Source organism: Mycetomoellerius zeteki, unplaced genomic scaffold (genome assembly GCF_001594055.1).
Source record: "Mycetomoellerius zeteki isolate Tzet28-1 unplaced genomic scaffold, Tzet1.0 scaffold735, whole genome shotgun sequence".
Taxonomy (NCBI): domain Eukaryota; kingdom Metazoa; phylum Arthropoda; class Insecta; order Hymenoptera; family Formicidae; genus Mycetomoellerius; species Mycetomoellerius zeteki.
Window position 1 is genome coordinate 476,230 of NW_017257759.1, and position 16,815 is coordinate 493,044.

Genomic DNA, 16,815 nt, shown 5'->3' on the forward strand with positions numbered 1-16,815 from the left:
AATTGTGTCGCATTATATCGTTCGCAACAAATCAACAAATCTGCACGCGTTATCTTCAGACGAAAAACATTTTCTTTCAAATGAAAAATATTGAGAAGCCTGGCAGATAATTTTATTTTAGTAATTTTTGTTTTTCGTATACGTTATATTTTTATCCATTACAATTTTTAGTATCGACTGTTCATTCGTGAATACAAAGTGTTCTGGAAATTGTGATATGACCGGAAAGGAGGCGATTCATTATAAAAAAAATAAATTTTAAAATGTATAAAATGTTTTCATTTATTTTTTGATATTTTTAACAATTTATAAAATAATAAAATTCATCATGAGTGAATATTTTGTTTTATTGTGTATTCTCTCGATTACTCAATACAGCAAACATGAGCGAAGATAGTAGTCTACAACGAGATCTGTTACTTACAAGTCGAGACATAGTACGCAGCGAATATTTAAAGTAAATTGTTCCGAAAACAAAACCTTATATGAAAATATTTTATTCTTCGACTTATTTTTTCATGTAGACTCACTCTTTTCCATGATTTCCGGAACACTATACATAAGAAGTTTCTAATAAGTCGCAATAAAAACAATCTGTGTAACACATAAATGTTCATATTACAAACCATAATTCACACACACATATACAACGAAAAAATTATATAACGCATGTACAGAACTGATAAATGAACTATTTTGCATGTTTTGATAACTTTCTATAAATATTCACGTATTAGTATAGAGCTATAAAAATGCTGGATTACGAAACAGACGAGCTGGTTCTTTCGATGTAAGGCGATACAGGGAGCGTATGATGTACTGTAAAATGCAGCCTGATAGAATAATTTCTCTCATTTCATTCAGCTGTGGCAGAGACATGGCGACGAGATGGATTGATATTTCTGTATATGGAGTTATGTTAATGGCACCGAGACAAGTGCGATAGTGAAACTAAAATATGAGCATGGCTTTACGCTCCGGCGAGCTAGCTAATAATAATTAATATTACATTTTGTACTCGCTTTCGACTACCGTATGTATCTTTATCATAACAAGTACTACCACTTGTGAAAAAATATTGAATCATAGGTAGGATAGAATCGCGCGGCGATCGTATCTATTAACTTAATACAACCCTATCGAGTTTTATAATTATTGCAAAATAATTCTCATAATCTGTTACGTAAAGTTTTTGCCATTATTAAAAAGATTCTGATAATTCATTATATATTATTGCTAAAGTTCTACAATTTATTAAAATCTCTACTCTACTGATCTTACTCTTCGTAAAATTTCTATAAATTTTCACAATTGCAAAACTAATTCCAATTGTATACGTCTTCGGATGGAATATTTATTATTATAGGCATATTTTCGTTATTAGCATCTAGCATGTATTATATATCGTATGCTGGAAAAGGAACGTTCGAGAAATTACTTGTGCGAATATATTACGCCGCGAAAATTCGGCAGTAACCGATGCGTCTTCTAGTCGTAGGGATTGACTATCGAAAACCGGCAGATTGTGCGTGATTGATAAGACTTAAGAGCATTCACCCACCTCGCGAGCACTGCGGTACCCCGCAGCCTCTAAGGGCCATTTGAACTAACTCCGATTAACTTTAATCGACGATTAGTCCATTGGAATTGACCAATCGCATTTGTCAACGACAGATGCAATTGGCCAATTCCAATGGACTAATCGTCGATTAAAGTTAATCGGAGTTAGTTCAAATGGCCCTTAGAGGCTGCGGGGGACCGCAGTGCTCGCGAGGTGGGTGAATGCTCTTAAGTCTTATCAATCACGCACAATCTGCCGGTTTTCGATAGTCAATCCCTACGACTAGAAGACGCATCGGTTACTGCCGAATTTTCGCGGCGTAATATATTCGCACAGGTAATTTCTCGAACGTTCCTTTTCCAGCATACGATATTAATAACAGCATCCGATATACATGCTAGATGCTAATAACGAAAATAGTTGGTCGAAGTGGCCCTAAGAGAATTGTTACAGAGTCGCTATCAGAGAATGTCCTGACGCACTCAATTGTATTACGTAACTAAATAAACTTGTTAAACCGTGCACGCAAAAAAAGGACTTACAAGGGAAGTTTCACAATTGTCCGGAACCGATTTGATTCTCCATGAAATATGTTGTTGAACACGAAAACCTAAGAGACACGTATTTTTTTATACGTGCGCTAACTCATGTTTAAGGGGTGAAACACCCCTTTGAAAAAAAAACGGTATTTCTATTTCGAGCCGAATACCGTCGGAAGTATAAAAGATGGGAAAAAATTTTTTAAACAAAAATTGTACGGTTTCAAGAGTACTTCATTATTACGAAGGAAAAAAATTTTTTTTAATTTTTTTGTTAACAATTGTTAAACAAAAAAGTTTGGTCCCTGGTGGTCAATAATATATCAGAGTGTAATTAAAAAGTGATTAAATTTTCAAGCAATTTGAGTTATTATTTAATTTGTGTTTATTATATATATATTTTATTTGAGTGTGAGGTAACACACACACACAATCGGACTATATTCCATAATCGAACTTCACATCGTTTCAAGATTTAACTTACAGACAATGTGCTGTACTAAGACAATGTGCTTATTCTATTTTTCCTTTTAAGTTGATAATGAGGCTATTTATAAAGATTTAAATTAGAAATATTTCGTCATTAAAGTGTGAAATGTATGAAAGACTTGTGTTAAATGAATTAAGAGCAGCCTATTTTCCTACACATACAATTTACGTATCAATAGCAAGATTATATCATTCACTATTGATAGTGTTCTGAGGTTAAATGAATCATATCGGCATAATTACACCAACCGATCGTACTTTACTCGATATATTTGAAATTCGCCGTGTATCTTAATAGATCTACGAGCACGTGATCACCAGATTACGAATCGATTACATCGCGACCTGCTGGAAGAATACAATACGGTCGCCGTTACAATCATTGAACTCGCCAACAATGAAGTCATGCATGAAAACACGAATCGCCTGCCCGCACACGTAATATTAGAAAATCACCGGATGTCTAATCGTGGTTGGCTGCTAGCAGCCAATACGTCAGGTGATTTCACAGGTGAACGACGGGGCTCGTCGCACCTTATATAAGTAGGTGCACACCGAATGACGGCCACGCTTAGCTTACACGTGAAAATGCAACTCCATAAGATCGAAATTTTTTCTCGAGCCATCAAAAAAACCAAAATATTAAAGGATCTTTCTTTCTAAAAAGTATATAAGCTATTTGCTTTGATAGTAAAAATATATCTTTATTTTAAAAAATTACTCCGTAAATACTTTACTTTTCTCTTAATCTATTTTTACTTTGCAGTTTTAAAGATCAGAATTAGAACATGAAATCTAAATCTCTCAAATTTATCTCTCTCTCCATCCTTTTCTCCCTCATTCCTCCCTCTCTCTCTCTCTCTCTCTCTCTCTCTCTCTCTCTCTCTCTGAATGAAATAAGATTTTATACTAAAATATATGAATGCGATAAAATAAATGATTGAATCGAGAATATATTAAAAATTTTTGTTTCGATAAATAATACAAAGAATTCTTTTCTCAATTCTCAATTATCGCGTTTATTACCCGGAAATCGTAGTTAAAATTCCAATTCATCTGCCTTAAAGTTTGCGTAGGACGTGGAAATTTGTGACTCTCGATAGGTAGGTGAGGGCAGTCGGAATGCCTCGTAAATAACTGCGATACCGATGCCTCCTGGTATCAATACCTCACCCTAATCGTATACCATTCTGCAAGAGACGGACACGGTCGGTTGGTTAAACTGAATTAAACGGCCCGTTAATCGCGAAAGAGAAAGAGAGAGAGAAAGAGTGACGCGCGCCGTTCTTATCAGTTGGGAATTATTACCGGTAATTTACCCCGCAATCCTTTTGCTCCTGGGCGCGTTCACACCTGGGTGGCTTGCAGGAATACAGACGGAACAGAGATCAGAGATCGACTTCGCAACATGTATTAACTACCGACGCCTACTACGTAAATATCGACACGTCGAGATTTTATCTGGGCGATATGAATTTGATATTTCGATGGTTTTTCTTTGTAAATCATATATTATGTTGAATTTTATAGCTTTTACATGTAAAATTATATATTATTTAATATATAGCAAACAGCACTTTCTTTCTTAAAAATTTGATCTCTTTCTTTAAATAAAAATAGAGCTACACTATTATTAATTTCAAAACGCCTCACTATGGGAACAATACACTGGTGTAGCATATCCAATCAATTCAATTGTTTATAACTTTCATAAAAATGAGGATATTAAAAAATTGTTTAATTGACGTTAGACATTAAGAAACATAAAGATATCTTTATGTATATTCATTAATATGTATTTAAAAAATTATAAGCAATGGGAAAAACATAAGGAAAGCATTGTAAAAAGAAAGCCGCGGGTATGCCATACAGGAAAGATATTTAAAGATTAAAATATATTAAAATATGAAATGTTATAATTAATTAATTATAAGTTATACGCATAAAGATACACAAAAATAATATTACCATATTACTTCCTATTAGTATTAATCTTATGTAATTATGTTAAAATCAAAAGATCATCTTTCAAAGAAAAATAAGGATTTGTGTGAACTTGCGCGTCAATGTATTGACATGCCACTTAGATACTAGCGATATCCAAACATTTCCACATGTGTGGGCGGCCATAACTCAATTCGCGAGATTTTTACCCTTCCGGAGTCTTACTCTTCCCAAGGTGCGATACGTCGGCGATAATTGTTTTTAGTGTCTTCTCACCACCAGGAAGGCAGACACGACGGTTTCGTGCTAATCGAAATCGTAAATCCGACTGATAAGAGCGCTGAGTGTTCCACGTACGACATATTTGTTACGCGGAACGAAGCTTTAAAGCTGTTTTCGCTTCTTTTTACGGAACGTTATTATCGCACTCTCGGACGTTGTTACGTTCCGCAAGATCTTTGCTCCCGTCGCGTTACAACGAGGCGTGATCTCGTACTCGTAGGCGGAAATGATAGTCGATCATTTTACATGTGTAATAATGAATGAAAATAGCAGTGAGAATAGTTATCTGTGTTGCAAAAACGATTATTGTAATTTTGGAAAATTTTAATCTACCAAATGTATCGATGCAAATAAAACAAAACTTAAAATTTGTCTTAAAACCATTTAGCTCCTGGTCATTTAAATGGAACACGAAAAGATGCAAAATAGGAGTTAAGGAATGGACATAGTTGCTGTTATGTATCGAAGTATTATATGCAGTTATTATATGCTCTGAGGCCGCGGATAGTTAGAGGACCACCAAGGAAGGCCGAGTTACGTAAGGTTAATTGCGGTCATTCGAACTGCCATGCAGTGCTCGATACTCGTGCAGATTGCGTCAGTGCGTGTTCTGTGCATGTGCATCGACCATAATCATAGGGACCTTGCTCCCGGAGCTCCCCTCCGATACTTTATGTAACGCATTTGTGGGGCCGGTTAGGACTACATCCGTAAGCTCGTATTATTTGCCGTTCCGAATTTGAAATGCGACTATTAAATTTATTTTATTAGCTTGTCCATCTGTCAGGCTAATCCGCAATTAATCGCTATCGCAACCGTTATCTCGCTTGTAATTTATGTTAAATTATTCTGTCTGGCCCCCGTGTTCCAATAAAGCTGCTGCAAACGTTAATTCTATTAACTACTTCGACACAGTAAGGCTGAATGTCAAAAAATAACGTTTGAAAAATTTTTGCACGTTTCGAGAAAAACTGCCAGCGAAGAAAGACAACTGCTGGAGAGTTTGTTAAATGTAGGTTTCGACTAACTATGTGAATCACACAATGACCAGCCTATTAACCTTCGCTTATACGTACAATTGCGGACACGAACTATTTTCCTTGTGTAGACTCATTGACATCGTTCTCCGAAAAGCAGCGGGAGGTGGTATCGCAACAAAAGAAAGAAAGGCGAACGCACGCGAAGTTAAACTATATATGTTCTGCTTAGAGATCTTTCAAGTAGATCCATTTCAACAATCCTTTTCACAACTTCCTTTTCACAAAAACAAAAAATTAGCAAAAATGTACCCTTCTTTCTACACAATTTTATAGAAAGTTATATAAAAAAGTATTGCGTGTGTTGAAATTTAATGTATTTATATTAAATTATAAATATAATAAATAATATATAATAACAAGAATTTATCGTAGCATTAAACTATTCAGATATATATACTTCATAAAAATTCTTAAATTATTCTATTCTTTGTAAAAAAAAATATTGAGATGATATTCGACTCTATATCATTATAGAGTTAATAAAAATAAAATTAGCGATAAAATATATTAAGCGACTAATATGTAGGAATTAAGATGAATTTATTCACGAATATTATAATTTAAACAGTGAGACGTCCAGATGCAAAACACGTAGATTACCCTCCTTAAAATTCAAAGATTCAGCAGTCTGAGAGACACGCATTGGTCTTATCCAGCATATTCGTGAATTGCAAGCTAACGCTTAAAGTCATGCTAATTCTTTGCAAGATGATACGCTCGAATCGTCACATGGATAGGAACGGACTTTAATTTATTCTAGTTGATTTGAGCGCGGAAAAAATATTATTCCTCATTGCACTAAAAATGTTTTAAACGTTTAGATTGTCAAAATATTTTGTGTAGTTTATCTTTTATGGTACACTGAAAAAAATGCATGTAATTTTACATGGAAATTACATGTATATGATTGGAAAATTATCTAAATTACATAAATATGCTTGGAAATTTATTGGAAATTGTAAATTTCCAATCATATTTAGGCAATTTTCCAGTCATAAACATGTAATTTCCACGTAAAATTACATGCATTTTTTTCAGTGTACATCTAATTTAAGAAATCTCGAGTTAAATATAATAGATATGCAGTTCTCAAACTAATTTTATTTTAAAAAATATGAATAATCGATGACAAACGATAATTTAAAATTAAAACATAGTAAAATATAAAAATAAAATAAAGAATAAAAAAATATAATATGCTTAATGTACAAAATAAAATAATAATTAATTGTAATAATTAATTTAAAAATATAAGTTTCGCCAGAGAGAAGAATAAACGATAAAAAAGTTAAAATAGTATGCTTAACGTTTGGCCATGGGAATACCGTTTTTTTTTTCTCATGTAACAAAATCTCTTCAGATGCTTACCCTGCCTCGAGAAAGTAACGGCATATCGAACGAAGAAGCGAAGGCGTCAAGCTCGGTAGTGTCAGCAACACCTTTATGGGTTTAACACTCGTTAAATGTTTGTGTACATTTAGTTGAGTAATACAAGGTACAAACAGGCAGGTGCACGCATTCTTTCCACCTCGGGCAATCTGACTCAAATTTTTCAATGAATAATAATGACTATTATAAATACATAACAATATGTAAATATTATTCGTTGTATTTATTATTAACTTCTTTTTATTGCCTGATACATTAATGAGCCAAAAACAATCGAATGCATATAAAAATATTATTTATAATAAATATACATATTTAAACGTATTCCAACGAATTATTAAGTTTTATTAAGTTCGACATGTATGAGTAATGTGATTATATACTCTTTAAAATAGATCTGTAAAGTTAGCACATTTTATTGATATAAAAAAATATTAACAGTTCCAATAGCACTCCTCATAGTTTTACAGTTTTATATAAAAATAAAAAAAAGTTCCGCATTTTTTATATTAAAAAATCAAATATGAAAATATTTTATTGATTATATATCACTTCGTGAATCAAGCCATGTCACCTTTTTCTCTAAAGTACAAGAAAACGATAAATATTACCACTTTTGAGAATAGTTCCCGTTAGATCTACTGTATAAAGTTCTAATAATATAATATATACTTTGAAAACAGATTCAATCAATTACCAAGTTTTATACATATTTTAAATATAAAAGACAGAACGCGCAACACTTGAAGAAAGTGTTATGTTGGTTGCTTATAGCAATTCTAGCGACAATTCTCATTAGTTCTAGCAGAGTTCTATGCTCTACAATCATTTTTAAACAGAGTTCCTTATGTTTTTAACCGTATGTTTTTAATTAATTTTTTAATATCAGAATCCAACATTTGGAGAACGACATTTAGAGAAAAACGTGTTGTATTAAATTTTGTAAGCTCTCCGGAAGTTAGCAGAATGACTCTCTGAGAGCTTTGCTTATTTTTTCCAAATTTTGAAAATGGGGGGCCAGTCTCCTTCAGAGACAGAAATGTCAACTTTTAAGAGTGAGATTTTATTCTTTAAAGTTAGATTCTACTCCAAAGATTTTAGAGAGTATGCTTCTTTCGCGCGTGCGCGTTCTATTTTTAATAATAAATCTATCAAAAAGCATAATCTTATTCGATTAACGTATTCTTATTCGATTAATGAGATTTATTCGCATCAATGCGTTATCATCGACATGTAAAATCATGTATAATTATGCGTACACATGCCGAAGTTCATTCGAACTTCAAAGTCTACTGGAGCACAATCAGAACTCGAATGATCAAGCGGCGAAAGAAAGACGGACAAGATATCAAGAAGAGGAAGAGCCTTTACATGGAAATGGAGGTATCGTGTATACCTAATTACTGTCGCTATCGCGATATTTGTCATTCAGCTGTTTATAAATGCAGCCGCGACGGGCGGGAGAAACTGCATTTAATTCCAATTAGTCGACTCAACTTAAAACCAGTTCTGAAACGCGGAGAATTTTGTCAAAAAGGACTTTGTTGCTTCTTCTCCTCTTGTCATTATTTTCTCAATACGTAAAAGATATTATCAGTAATAACAAATTAATTCCGGCTAAGGTTTTTTAATCAATCAAAGCAGAAAATAAAAGTATATCAAATAAACTATATATTTAAATCGTTCGAACGTAACAATTTAAAGATTTTATTTTATCACTGATGTGTGTGTGTGTGTGTGTGTTTCTATTAATAAAAATTTCAAAATACGCCGATGTGGTCCAATCATCAACGTATAAAATTATAAAGATAAAAATTAAATAAAAAACTTAAAAAAGTAATTTAATTTTAAAATTAGATTTTAAATTTATATATAAATTTAGATATTTAAAAATTACAACACCTATAAAACATAAGCTGCAGACAAATACATTGGAATCGTAAGTTTATAAGAGCATAGAATATTTTATCATTGTTGTGTATACAGTCATTCGGTTAATAGTTGCGTTCTCCATACTTGCTTCTTCTTCCATACTGCTATTATCAGTTCCGTTACTGGTATGGTTATCGGCATGTTTCCTAGTATAAATAATTTATGGCGTCGATACGAATAGAACTGCTGATACGTGCTGACCTCGAGACACAGAAAACGAAGTTTCGGACGAGTATCGCTGGTGTGATAATGTCATCGACAGTAAAACGTTTTCACGATGCTACAACAGTATACTAGCTACGCAACAACAAGTTCAACGCAACGAATGCATGTGTACATTAATGTCGAAAGACTTTGGCCAACTGGAATATCAAACATCTAGCATTCTAGCCGATGCATTAGAACGTCACGTCCCTTGCAATATAACGGCATGCACTCGTGACTCGAATCGCTGCCGGCGAAAATTCAATTCGCCGTCCTGATAATTCCGTAGGAAGGGCCCCGTCAGGCGGCATTAATCGGGGCCCAGTGAACTACCTGGCCTCGCGATGCTACTCGCGCTTCGGGGTGTTCCGCGCGACCACGCACCGTAGCGAGTACTCTCGATTTGCTCCTGTCTGATGCACCGTAATCATCGCGTCAAGTCGAGTAGCACGATAATGACGGCCGGTAATTACAAAGCGTTACGCTCGCGACGCGACCGCGTTGCTCTGTTATAGTCAGAATTAACGTGCTAACGGGCACTTCGGTATGCCGACTCTTCAAGATGAACAGAGAAAACAATTTTGTCACGCGGAAATCGCGCACCCACGATTCTGCTCGTAACTTCCGTGAATATTTAACGTCAAGAGGAAATTACCATGGAAGTCTGTCCAATTATCCAATCTAACCGAAGTCACCAGTGAATTTGACTGAATAATTTAAGATGTTGGGTAAAGATTAAGATATCGGATATTATTATAAACTTGGTTCATTCTTTCTTTATTACTTGTGCAATACGTGAAAATCGAAATTTGAAGTTAATATTGATAATATTATTGTATACATGTGTTAATAATAACTTCAAATTATTAATAATTTAAATTAAAAATAATCAAAAGAAATATAAATTATAAAATATGTGTTTGCTTTTGTCAATTTTTATTTTTCCCCCATTCCTTATTTTATGTATGTCTAAAGTAAGTTATTCTTAAATTGCTTAAAAGAATTGTGAATATCAAATGTACATAAGTAGACTCGAAAGTAGTTCGTAGACCTCGCTAAGAGATAGGTAACCTTGCAAGGCCTCCATACAACCTCTCTCCGTTTCTCTCCCTTCGAAGAACCCGCTACGAGGTATTCAATGGATGGAAACGTGAACTGAAAGGAGCTGGTCGCTCAGGAGGCTACCCGCGGCGTTTAGCGACTGCTAAATGACTCTAAACATTCGTCGCGGAATAGTTGGTTCCGGTTTGACATTAAAAAAGAGATCTCTATGGGTTTTGGTTGGAAATCTCTTTTGGCGAATAGCAATCAACGTGCGATGAAAGTCTTTGTACCAGATATGCTAATATTATGTATAAACACAAACTGTAAATATGAATTTTTGATTTAAAAAATACTTTTTTCTTACAAAAAATGAAAGAGAGAAAGAAAGACATATAATTAAGTTAATAATATCATTTTAAATTAATCTTGATTATTTTAAATAGTTTCTATGATATATTTATATTTATATAAATTATTTTAAGTCATTTTTTCAACTATAATAGTTTAAAAAATTATACGAGTACACGGTTGGCTAATAAATTAGCGAATCAAGTACCAATTCAAGAAAATTTTTCCCTTACAGCATAAAAAACGGAGACAAGAATAAACTTTATCACAATAAAAAAATCAGAAAGAAGAACGTACGAAATGTGATCTTCGAGAGAATTTAAGAAATGTTAATGAGAATTGTAAGAATGCCGGAAGTTGTCGTTTCAACAATTTATTCTCAAATTATCTGCAACATCTGTTGCGATAAATTGAGTTCTTTGCGGGAGTACGCCTGTACTGTAGGAATGTGCGCAATAAAATGTTTATTGAATCCTTAGATATAATTAACTGGGAAATTTATAACGAGCGTGGCTCTCGCCTTAAAGATTCTTCCCGATTGACTCCCGAGTTAACTTGGAGGAATTCAGATCGTTAAGAATCCCTTCTTTAGTGCATTCTTCGTCACGCTCAAGGATCAAACGTATCATTCGCGTATGTGTGGTCCCTTTGTTACTTTTACGACTTCATAACGTTCTTACGGTTCGCACATATATGACTCAGTCTTTTGTAGTATTCATCCTCGCACGACACATTTGTCTGTTTTAACCATTTCTCTCGAATCACATATAGCATTAATTAAATCTTCAAAAATATATTCCTTATTATCTTCTGCCGCAAGCTACATAAAATTTAAAAATATATAATAAAAAATATTCCGTTAAACAATAAAATTTTATATTGACTCTCCGTCCGCAATCTAGGTCCTTTTGGCACAAGCAAAATTTTACTGTCTTTCTCTGAATTAAAAGATAACGAAGTTCTCTACCTCATAAAATCTTGTCAAAAAACTATTTGGAAATATAACAGAAATGTTGAGAAGTAATCCTGAATTTTTCTACATTTTTTGAAAGCCGACAACAGTAAAAAAAAACAAATTGCAGACGAAGAGAGTAAAAATATGATTGCAGATGAAGAGTTAATTTCATTTCATTTCTAAACTACTTTACATTTATTTAATAGATCTGAAAGAATTGAAATATCCTGAAAACTTCCCTCTTATTTTCATGTTGCAACATCGTGGCACTTGTTTTCTCTCAAGAGAGACTGAGCAATAATAAGAAATAAAGGTTAAAGATTATTAAATGTGATTATGCATCTTCTTCCTGAATTACGGCAATCTATTTTCATTTTCACGTTCTCCATGCCATTTAGCGAGACTTGACTTTGTTAGTAGGCGTATGCTGCACGAGCGTAATAGGGAAACGATGAGATAGAAAGCATGAAAACGGGCATAGTGCGACGTCTTGATTTATCGCGTTTGTAAAATGTACACGGAGTCGTGCGGGAATATCGACATAACGTGATCGTGAAGATTGCGTGACGAGAGTTATTATCACACGATTTACAGTTTATCGCGTGTTTCATACGATTCACCTCGTGACTTAAATACGCGAAAACTTAATAACAAGCTCGAAAATAATCGTTATTAAGTAACAAACTTCCCTCTGAGTAAATAATGTATGGGCGTTTAACGCTTTATAACATACATAAATAAATAAACATATATATATAAATTTAAAAATTATATATATATATTTATGTCGAGCATCAGCGTATCATTTTCATATCTGTATGTAATTTATTTCGCTTAATTTCATTTTGCCTATAATTTAAATTCAATCTGCTGGATTTATCACGTGAGTTATGTCTCGTGCACATTTCAGAGCTCAGTTAACGTAAATTTCTCCGCACCCTATGAGATAGTCAGAAAACATTTAGGTCATAGCTTGAGCTATTGCAGTAATACAAATAAACAGTCCGTCGCTGCAACGTCTACAAGAGAATAAGAAAACGATGTGTCTCGAATCGGATCCGACACGTTGTTTGTTTAAGCGATGTAAGGAAGAGAGCGCTGCCTCAATCCGTACAGTATCCAGAATTAGAATCGGTCGCACTTATTATTCGAAACTCTCGTAAATAATTTAAAGTAAAGAATAAACCAATAAATAAAAAGAATTACTTCTAATTCAATAAAAATTTCGACCCGTCTATTGTGTTTATCTTTCTCCAAGTTTCTCTAGTTATTCCAGATTCCTTCAATATATCGTGCATGATCTCCTTTTTCTCATTAATCACAAATGAAAATAAAACATTTCCCAAAGTCACAGAATGACCGGGCTTTTCCCATCATGAGGTTAATACGATCGCTCGGTGGTCGTGCTTCTTCAGCAATGATTGCATCGTGGCATTCGAACGGCGGCGAATAACTCGCGCGGTGGTCGTGCTTCCACCGCGATAGCTCGTTGCATTTTGAACGGCGAGTATCTTGTACTTCTACTTCACTGACGGCCGTCGGTTATCCGTGGAGATCGTCCGACTCGCTCCTACGGGCTTCGGATCGCGTCAGAGAAGAGGCTGCTTTACATTGTGAGAGCCCTTATCTACTGTCTCAATCCTGCGCGAAAGGATCTCGAAAGTGCAACGCCGATATACTTGTACGGGTCGTAGAACTTAGAATTATGATATCTTGTCGCGACGCGCGCGGCAAACGTTCGCGTTGAATCCCGCAATATAAATGCCATAACTGTGAATTACGTTAAAATCACGATGTACGCAAAATTAAATCGAATGTAGTTTCCAGTCGGTTCACCGTGTTTCGTTATTTTTGCAGTAGGCTGAACTGATCAAATTTATTAAAGCAAAGTATCTGCATTTGCTTCTATCACGAGACATGCACGACTTTAACCTGTACGAATAAATTTTCTCGTCGTATCACATATTTTTAAAATTGAGAAATTTTTCTCAAGTCATAAGCGTCAATTAAATATATGTATTTCTAATCACATTAAATTAAACTTATATTTACGTTAAAAAGCAAAAATTTTGCTACTTATAACTACAATATAATAGACATATTGCAAAATAAAAGTAAATAAATTAAAAACTAATATATCAATAAAAGCATTCTTTTAATGTTTTTTTCCGTAATCCATGATAAAGTCGTTTAGTATTTGAAGGGGTAAACATTATTAAAAATCGCATACAGCAGATGCTAAATGGACGATTCAATGATGAGGATGACGATAAAGAACAGAATAAGAAAAAACTAATGAAGCGTGATCAGCATGATCCATTTTGCTCTGGAATAGTCGCGAGTTCGCGAGCTAAGATACTCTATCCTCTCGCGCCATCCCCAAGTCGCAGAACTGGTTTTACACACGGTCGATTCTGATACATAAAGGACGAACAGGGATGAGAGGAGATCGCGAATAGTTAAAGAGAGAGATGTATCGATGATCCTTACAGGGGATCCTCCCTTCTTGCGGTCCTAGCGATTCATCGCTCATCGTCTGATGAAAACGATGGACCTTTCTTGTGACATCCAAGTCTGTGTCATAGATAAACGGGCAACCTTTTATGTCTAAACAAAAAGTCAATCTAGCAGATCCTTATATCACATATTATATCTCCTTGCGTTTTCTTTTTTTATCGTCTCTTTCATTTTCTTTCTTTTCTTCTTTTTATCCTTGTTTTTTCATTCTCATCCATAGATCCAATCATTAAACAAATTAACTAATAATAGTTTATTCCAATATTAAAGTAAATGTTACATCAATTACATATGATAATTCAAAATTAATACTTCTCTTAATAATTTTATATCCGTTAAATAAGTAGAAAGTTAATCATTTACAATAAATTCAATATTTAAAAAATTGTAACGATCATCCAAATTAATTTTACATACATTTATAGATCAAATAAGAACAAAATAAGTTTTATGAGCGTTCCTGCGGTACGACGCAAAGTGGTCATTCCGTGCGTTCTAAATGTCGTTTTAGATATGCGTCTTACGAAATCAGTTTTTTACGAATCGATTAATAGAAAATAATCTTCGAATAATTTACGTTGAGACACTAACACATGTTAGAACATTCTCTTTTGTCTATAAACCCATCAGTAACGAGAAATTTATAATCTATTTATATTACCTTATATCACACTCATAAAGAAAGAAAGTAAATTATGTGTCATAAAAATGCTTACTACAAATTCCACACAAACGATATTTGTGAGATAAATATTAACCATTAAATGACGAAATATGTTAGATATGCATACCGTATGTTAATAAGGAATAAGATACGTTGCAATAGTAATAAGTATTAGCAGCAAAAAATGCCAAAAATGTTGTATAAATGTTACGAGGATAATATATTATTTTAAACTACGATTTTATGATAATATGATCATAATCATTGATATTTTTGTAAAAATATTAAACGCTCACACTAATAAACTAGTATGGTAACAGCGTGTTTCATATTCACTTAAAGACAAAGCTTGTCAATATTTTAATAAAATATTAGCTCACAAATGCCGTAGTAAAAATTACTAATAAGACTTAAACAACAAGTGAATAGATATAATGTTTTAAAACGACAATATTTTCAAACATCAGAAATTATAAAGTACTCTCACATATAGTAACAATAAACGAATGGTATTAGGAGCAAAATGAATTTTGCAACATTATTAGAAACAAATTCGGCATTTTCTTCAAATTTTAGCGAGCCACAAATATGTATGACTAACTGCAAGCAAATATCGGAGACCGGAGTAGGCAAGTAGGAAGGGACACGATATGATTCATGCGTTAGGTCTTTACAAACAACCTCGGAGAACTTAATCCTTATGCGAGACGAGAAGCTCTCCAGAGGCGTTGATACCGGTACTATCAATGACTTCTCGGCGCGACTCTTCATCGTCGCCCGGACAAAGTAGATCTGCTGGCATTTATTTACGCCGCAACTTCTTCAAAACATACATTCTAACTTTGAATACACTTTAACTTTTTTTACATTAAATTTTTATATAGAGGAAGTTATAAAGAATATGTAATAATAATTAAGCAATAATTAATTGTGCTACATGATAACTTAAAAAACTTCGCATTTGCTGAATTCTGTCAAGTTTTATTGATGCATTAACAGATTCGCGTATTCAGCAGTTATAGCAATTAGTTCAAACTGCAACCCAAATTAATGTTCACATGATTTCATATTTAATTTGATGTTTACTTGACTGCACGCTGTTTCGAATGCATCAATGAATCGATTCTTCGTCATGTTTGGAGATCGCTTCTTGATCTCGTGTTGGCAACAAGCATTTCTACGACATTGAGGTCGGTTTTATCGCGCTCTATCAACTGCTCTATCGACGGAAGACCACCCACATAGTCAGTTTCCGGCATTAAACAGAGAGAAATATTTTCGTAACCAGCATGTATTGCCGCGCTCGTCGCGTGTCGATTTTTCTCTCTTCCACCTTCACTCCATTTCACGCACGAGTGAGGTGAAACGCTATTATCGATGTACCGAACAGTGACAATAGCCTCTTACTATTTAATTGACTGTAATTGCTTTCGATTTCCTCGGTCGTCAATTGTGCTCCTCGCAACACAAGGATAATTCGCCGTATCCATGTATACGCGTATATGTAATCAATTAGAATGATTAACTAGATCGACGGCGCCTATTTGCATATTTGAATCACGATCTGATCAATAAATGCTTCTCCTTTATGTCTCTGTTGATTATCTTTACTGATAGACTATGATAACTCGATAGCTCCTCAATGTTTTGTCGTATCAATACTAATACATTATTTATTTTTGAATTTGTGGTTACTTTATCGATAAAAAATATAATATTAAAAATTAACAAATATCTTTATATTGAAATGAAATTAAGTAAAATCTTTAAACATCAATAAACGCAATAAATTTCGATAAGATAGTTAATTAGACATTTGATTTTTATTCAATAAGATCCTGTTATTTTTTAAGAATTATTATTCTAACAATTAATATTTAAGAATTTTGTTTTTTTTCCAATTTATA

General features: G+C 33.7%; 1 protein-coding gene across 3 annotated transcripts in view; it reads right to left on the bottom strand.

The window, feature by feature from the left end:
* cv-c (RhoGTPase activating protein) overlaps nt 1-16,815 on the bottom strand; it is a 247,726-nt gene that overhangs the window by 224,141 nt on the left and 6,770 nt on the right. The gene's annotated exons all lie outside the window — the stretch shown is intronic.